The 7,948-nt window shown below is 42.0% G+C and overlaps 1 long non-coding RNA gene across 1 annotated transcript; it reads right to left on the bottom strand.

Moving 5' to 3' along the window:
* Nucleotides 1–1,181: 1,181 nt before the first annotated feature.
* Nucleotides 1,182–5,885, bottom strand: LOC130456569 (uncharacterized). The gene is made up of 2 exons (XR_008915636.1): nt 5,689–5,885; nt 1,182–1,717 (listed from the first exon to the last, which is right to left on the bottom strand). It is a non-coding gene; the product is annotated as an uncharacterized LOC130456569 (long non-coding RNA).
* Nucleotides 5,886–7,948: the final 2,063 nt, after the last annotated feature.

Genomic DNA, 7,948 nt, shown 5'->3' with positions numbered 1-7,948 from the left:
AGTTGCTTGGAGAAGTAAACAATGGGGCAGAAGTCAGGTCCTAGGTACTGTGCTAGAACGCCTAGGGCAAACTATTTTCTCTCATCGGTAAACAAGAAGAATGGCTTTTCAAGGTCTGGAATCCCTAGTGCCAGAGTGGAAGAAAGCCAGGTTTTTAAAAGTGAAAAGGCTTGTTCCTGGTCCCCCCCCCCCCAATCTAGGGGTTCTGAATCAGCCCCCTTAGTAGCTTCATAGAGAGGTTTTGCAATGATCCTGAAATTACGTATCCAAATATGGCAAAACCCTGCCATACCCCGAAAAGTTTGGAGCTGTCTTTTGGTGAGGGACAGAAATGGACAGGATGGCCTGTTTCCTGTCTGTGGTCAGGGAGCGCAAATTTGGGGTTAGGGTGTGTCCCAAATAAGTTACAGCGTGGGAGACAAGTTGGGCTTTAGAAGCAGAAACCTTGTAACCCCGTTCTAGGAAAGTTAGAATAGAAATGGTGTCTGTGATACAGGCAGCCTCAGATGATTAGATATTAAAATGTCATCAACATACTGCAAGATTGAGCTGCTCTTGAGTCTCAGGGCTCTAAGATCTTTGTTGAGAGCAGCCCAAAAGTAGTGGGGGCTGTCCCTTAATCTATGTGGGAGCACAGACTACGTGCCCTTATGAGGTGGGGGTCTGAGGGAGAAACCTACTCACAGGCAAAGAGGAATCTGCATTTTGGGTGCAAGGGTATGCAAAAGAAGGCATCTTTCAAGTCAATAACAGAGAACCACTTTGTATATAGGCTTGGGACAATGGGGTGAATAGAAATTATTGCTTCATTAATATGCCTGAGATCTTGAACCATACGCCAGCTCCCATTTGGCTTCTTCACGGGTAGGATGGGAGAATTTCAAGGTGAAGATCACTCTTCTAAGAGGCCATAGGCTAGGAATTTATCTATGAGAGGTTGTAATCCTTCTCTGGCCTCTGTGGAAATGGGATATTGCTTCCTATATGGGTAAAGGGAATCAGGTTTGAGGCTTATCATTACTGGATCAGCCTGGAGGGCTCTTCCGGGGTATGCCTTGAATCCAGACAATGGAAGGCACTTTCTCCCAGATTTCTGAAGAGATTATTGTGGGCTTCTGCAAAGCACTGTTTAATGTCCCTGCCTAGTAGAGGACATGGGGAGGAAGGAATAACCAGGAATATATGTTGGAATAATTTATTTTCATGGGCACATATTAGTGGTGCCTTTTCTCTACAGCTAAGTATCTTTTCCCCAACTCCTATTACCTTATGCTGCGAATGGAATGTAGGACCATTATGAGTTTGGAGAACAGAATATGTAGCTCCTGTATCAATTAGGAAGGTAACTTTCTTACCTTCAACCTCGAGAATACACCTGGGTTTGGCCATGGTGATGGAAACTGGGAGCGAGCAAACCCTAGGGCAGCCTTATTCCTAGTTCTCAGGAGTCTGGAGGTCAGGAATGTGCCTCTGGGGTTGCTGGGGTCTCTGTTTGGTGGGGCACTGCCGTCTCCAGTGTCCCTGTCGGCCACAGGCTGGACGGAGTCGTGGGCGATCTTCCCTTCAAAGGACAGTCCTTCGACCAGTGTCCATCCTGTCCACAGGTGTAGCAAGAGCCCCTTGGCCTCTGCCCATAGGTCAGAGAGGTGAGATCTGCTGTGAGTAGCTTCTCACATCTCTGTCCCCCTGTCTCAGCTAGGTCCCTGTTGTGAAAAACCTTAAAAGCAACATCCATTAATTAGTTAATTAGAGTCTGAGGTCCTAGATCCAGCTTTTGTAGTTTTCGCCTGATGTCTGGGGCAGACTTCCCTATAAAGTGGAGCCTTAAGATAAGTGCCCCCTCATCAGTGTCTGGGTGGACATTGCTTCATGGTTTCCACTAATCAGGACAGGAAGAGGGCTGGATTCTCCTCCTTTCCCTGAAAGATTTCTTTGAGCTTATTGTAATTCACTCATTTTCTAATCCCTTTCTGCATGGCCTCAAGGAGACAATCTATCATATGGTCTCTCCTAAGTCTGTCCCTTTCATTCATATAGTCCCATCCAGGATCTTGCCCTGGGACTGCGGTGGCACCAGGAACTCTTGCCCATGTGCTGGCTAGGGCCTTCTCATCACTTATTTCTACAGCCAAGTCCCAGATCCATTTTTTCTCATCTGGGGTGCAACAGGTGGAGATAATAATATGCAGATCTGCCAAGGACAGGTCAAACTGCAGGGTAAGGGATTTAAAACCCGCAATGAATGTAGTATGGTTCTCTAAGTAGTGACCCAATTTCTCCTTCATCTGGGCTAGATCAGACATAGAAAAGGAAACATGCACCTGAACCAGCCCATCTGACAAGGGTATCTCTCTCATAGGGAGGAGGGTAGCCCTGTTGCCATAGCTCAGTCCGCTCCCGGTGTGGAGTGGACTTGGTTGAGGAATGGGCGAGGTAACATTATCCTTAGGCAGTGGTGGGTACAAAAGGATATTACGGTTGGGAGTAGTGAGAGGAGTGGTCTCAGGCTCTGAACCCAGAGAGTAAGGCGGAGGTTTTCGAGCCAAGGGTTGTGGAGAGGAACCAGGAGGATCTGGAGGGGATTCTGTGGTAGAAGTTAGTTTTGGGGTAGGGGAAGGCCTTGACTGCTCCACAGTCAGTGTAGAAGATGTTATCTCCCTACCCCTCACAGAAGCTAAATTGCCTGGGAGAGCTACGTCATCCAGAACATTCTGTTGGGGACTTTCCCCAGAAGGGGTCAGTAAGGAAGTGGCAAGGCACATGCGACATAATCATCTTAGCTCAGGATTCTGGCTGAGTTTAATGAAAGTGGAAATTTAGGGAATGGCTGTCCATTTCCCTTCCCTTCTGCAGAACAAATCCAATTGTCTGATGGCATTATAATTTAGAGTACCATGGATTGGATAGGCCATGTCTCTTGATTACCAAGGATGTAACGTGGCCAGACAACATTACAAAAAGAAATTAATTGCTTTTTCTTTAAGCTGTTTAGTGCCAATTTTTTCCAATTTTTAAGTATATAACCCAAAGGGGAATCTCGGGGTATGCTGTGTCTCTGTCCCATTTAGATGCAGAATGGCCAATTCCACACTGATGGTCAACAACTGTGAGTCCACAGAAGTTGCCTGACCAAGAGCACACAGTTTTAACACTAAGGTGAGCACTCAGCTGAACACTGAGGTGGCAAGACTTCCCACACAACTTAGAACGTCTTCCAGTATAAGGGGGATCCGACAGATAGACCCCAAACTCCAGTGGCCAGACTGATCTGAGGCCAATGGGAGAGAGAGCAGGAAAGAGTTCCCACAAAGATATGATCCAAAAGATGGGGGTTTCAGGAGTCAAAGAAAAGGCTCCTTCATATCTGAGAAACTGTGTCCTCATGGATGATCCGGAGTACAGGAGCCAAAACAGTTGGGTGTCAAAATGTTATGGGCGGGAAGGATACCCTTGGAGTTCAGGAAGGATACCTTTTGCAAGCATGCAAGACTCCAAAACTTAGCTTAAAAACAAACAAAAAAAAGATTTATTAATTTAGAAAATAATGTTGAGTGGCCAGGAGGATAGCAAGGTGGAGCAGCAAGATGGGGAGCAGTTCCTAAGGAGGACAGCATGAACGGAAAGGCTGTTCCCCCAAACAACATCAGTTCCGAGGTTTTTATACCTTTTTACAACAGATTCTATGCCCTAGTGGGGACATGATTTAGAGTGTTAAGCTTTCAGGCATTTGGTGGGGTGAGGTGGTCATCTGACTGGGGTCTGTCTGGAGGCATAAGGATTCTTCTCTTTGTCCATCCTAAATCTAGAGGACAAAGGAAGATAAACATCTCAGGACCCTGGGTGGGGTCATTGGGTCTTTCTAAGTTCAGAGTTAGGAGGAGGCAAAGCAAAGGAGTTTCCCTGATAATAGTTCGCCTGGGTTTCTGGGGTACAGTGCCCATGCCACCAACATTTTCTACTTAGACTTCTCTCCAAACCATATTACCATCTCTCTGCCATGACTACCGTCTTCTCATATGGATTAGCACAACCTACACTGTTCCTGGACTTGAAGAATCCCCTAGTCCATGATGGAGTTAATTCACTCTTCTTTGGACTTCTGGGTCTAAGTCTCAACATTTCTGACTGATTTTGTGAATGGAAACTAGCCCACATTGCCCATCATATAGACAGAATGACTCCAGATTTTTGAACAAGTCTCACTTTTACATCTTTCTTAAGCCATCAGATTTTTTTTTTTGCCTAGCCTATATTTATATAAGCCTGCCACTTACCTAGAATGGACTTTACACTTTCTCCCCTTTCTACCTCTTTCTCTTAGCACAATTATCAAATACATTTAAATCAATACTGTTGTTATTTCTGGAAGGAATAGGCTTATTTGCCTCATATGTCACTTTGCCATCTCTTTGACTTTCCAGACCAAAACTCTCTAACTTGGCCACCACTTCAATATAGGTATTGATTGACTTCCATATATATATATATATATGTATATATATATATATATATACTCACACACATTCAATTTTATGAAGGCAAGGACTCACTTTTGGATATAGTATTTGTCAACATGGAATCTAGAAACCCCAACCTTATAGTCTAGTAAGATCTGATGGACCCCAAGTTTCAGAACTAGATTGTAAGTTGGAGACCCCAAAGTTTGTACTTCTTCCCTGTTCCTGTGAGAATCCAGCCTGAAGGGAATCTCAGACAAGCAGTTTCAAACTGAATAATGGACCCCATTGCATCAGAGACCCTTTCCCAAGAAGACCCACACCTGGGCAGGGACCAACCTTTTAGTATCCATTGTAAACAGCCCCTTCCCTGACACCCTAGCCTCTAGATGTGATTCTTTTCCCAAGCTTGATTGTATCCTGTCACTATAGTTTGAACACTCCCACTTCCTTATAACCATTGTGATGTCAATTAATCATCTTTCCCTGCCCCTAGATCCCCCAAATGGTATGTAGGTTCCCCAAATTCTTTTGTTCCTTGGAGTCACCATCTAGCCTGGTGGCACTCTGAGGGAAAATATCCCCAGAGTCCAGGGTGTAAACCCTGTAAAAGTTGTGGCGCCAGACTGAGTAAAGGGCTAAATATTGGATTTATCCCCATCCTGATTGAACAGTGGTTTTTCTGACTACTTTGGTAGTTCTGTGTTATTTCCAAGTTAATATATCCTTAGTATTTAGCATGGTGCATGGCACATTTAAAAAATGTGACTAAATACATGTGCACCTGAATGACATTTCATTTATTCAGTCATTTAAAGGTAAACCTGATTCATATAAATGTGATATCAATGAATCTTAGAATAAATGGATTTGAATCCTACCTGACAGGTACTATGTAAGACAGATACTCTGTGTGACTGGTAAGAGATTTAAAATCTATAAATATGTTTTTTTCAACCTGTATAAATGGGGTCAATCTTTTCTGTCTCACAAGACTGTGTTGAGAACCAAACAAGCAAACCATTTTATAAATGTTAACGTTCTATTTAGGTGTGAGTGATCATAGAGACAATGTTGATGACTTTGCTTACGTCTCTAAATACTATATAAATAAAGGAGATATATGGAGAGATCATAGGGCTATAATATCTGATTACTAATCAGTTTTTCAGCATATATTGAGTTGAATTTAATGAAAGCCTACAAATGTAAATTTTCAGCAGACACTGACCTTGTTCTAGTGTGTCTCACCCATTCTTCTTAACATATGAATTTCATTTGCTGTGTCAGTGGTTTTAAGTCAATAACCATTGATACTGTCCTTTGGGGCCTTTTGTACTTATAAAGTCAGTGCTTTAAAAATGGGAATGCATTCTGCTGATGAGTCTGTATATAATTGTCTCCGATGACTGGAGAAAGAACTATGCCTTGAACTTCTGCAAGTTTTACTGCTACTCAGTAGAACTACTATTGTGATAACTTTCTTCAGGCGTTATTGAGCAACAATAAGGCTTGATTCTCAGTTCTACTTCAGAAGGAATAAAAAGTTCTATTCACTGAGAAATTTGAGAGATACTTCTGTTCTCACAAGAATCAGCTGTTTGCCTTTAGAGAATAATCTTGAGATGCTTAGACTGCAAAGAATCTAGGCATAACACCTGTTATAGTGAAAATTTCACCTTTTAAGATTGTTATAATATTGAACAATGGCTGCCAAGGAATTTACTTATGAAATTCCTAAAATGAAACACTCAAGTCAGAATGGAGTTTATGGAGGTTTAATCACAATGGGAGTAGGGAAAGGAGAGGGAGAGAAGGAGAGAGGAGAAAAGGGAAAGGGGTTACTCAACCTCTGACCAAGGCAGAGGGAGATTAAGCCCAAAGAGCCAAGGTGGAAAGGAATCAGTCCTTGACTCACGTGACCGATCTGAAGGGAAGCTGTCTGCCGGCCTCCTAACATGAACTCCCTCTAGCCCCTTCCCCAGGAAGTGAGCGAAAATCCAGAGGCTGCTTTCTCCGTCACTTCCTGTGCCTCACAAGTACCAATGGTGGCTCTAGCTTGACCTAGGACAGCCCAGGTGGGCAGTTAGTTATTTCTGATTTGTCATTGACTAGCATATGCCCGTGTAGTGTGGGTGTGCACAATTTTGGATGCTAGACCAAGATGGAGATTTTAAATTTCACAGTCCCCCCGATGATGATTGGGGGACTAGTCTCCCCAATTGATCACTAAATATAAGCATACTGTACCCCAAAAATTCTAACTGTAAGTATATACAAAATTTTTACCCACTAAGAGGAAAACTATAATAGTTGTAGATATGGGGAAATAGAGGAGAGAGAAAGACAGCAAACCAATGTTTTGCTGGGAGCATTGACAAAAGCCAATTAGGGGGCAGTCCCCTTTGGCATAAGAATGTACATTCAAAAAAATTGTTCAATCAACCACACCCCAAGGTTCATTCTGGATCTTCCTGTAGTGAAAAGGTATAGATATCTTTTTGCAAACAGTTTATTCTCTGGATTCAGTTAGTTAGCAAGCTTCTTCTCTGAAGATTTATCTCAAACAAAATTTAAATCTTGGATTTTATGAAATACAATCCCCCCTGAAGAAAGTGTTGAAAAAACACTGAGTCCAGCTGAGGATGCAAGGTTTAGTTGTGGGGGTATGTGACTTAATCCAAAAGGAAAACAAAAACAAAAATGAAAACAAAATAAAAAACAAAAAAACAAAAGAAGAAAAAGGGAAAAAATTAAGGGAAAAATATAGATTCTTTATATATACATATATTTATAGTAAAGAAGAATTCAAAATCAGTATCAAAATATCAAAAATCTATGTATACAAAAATTTTTAGAAAGCAAGAATAAATTTTTTTTTCATAGGCCCCTGTATTAGGGTCCAGTTAAGTAATTTCTAATCCCACAAGTCTGTAGGACAGAATGCAGCAAATTTCACTTACCCATTTGCAGCCAAGGCTACAGGAAGTTGCCATACTAAAGGACCAGATTTTCATTTATATGTAGGGAAGTGTCATTCCGTTGTCTGATTTTACCTTCATTCTCAGGGATGGAGAGAGCCAGGATGGTAGCCAACCTTTGGTACTTGTCTGTAGGTATTTTCACGAAGAGTGTGGATACAAGGAAGGCCTACATCTTAACGTCTGTCAAGTGTCGCAACCCCGAGTCTCACACTAGATCCAGTCCTTAGTATTGGCTTAGAAATGCATTAATCCTACCTGGATTGGTCTTTGATTTTTAGACCTGTGAGCTCTTTTGGCATTATCCAGGTTATCTCTGTGCTCCTTTTTGATCCCGTTCCTAGAATAAGACACAAACATTAATCATAGTCCCACAATAATTATCAATAAATGGCAGGTTCCCATAGCCTAAAGCTGTTTGGGTGCATATTAATAATAATAGCAAGTATATATTTAAACTAATATTATTGTATAATAAAATTAATATTAATTGTATGTATCTTAAGTACA

This window comes from Monodelphis domestica, chromosome 1 (genome assembly GCF_027887165.1).
Source record: "Monodelphis domestica isolate mMonDom1 chromosome 1, mMonDom1.pri, whole genome shotgun sequence".
In the NCBI taxonomy this organism is placed as follows: Eukaryota; Metazoa; Chordata; class Mammalia; order Didelphimorphia; family Didelphidae; genus Monodelphis; species Monodelphis domestica.
Note: the sequence above shows the minus strand (reverse complement) of the source record. Positions and strands in the feature narration are given on the sequence as shown.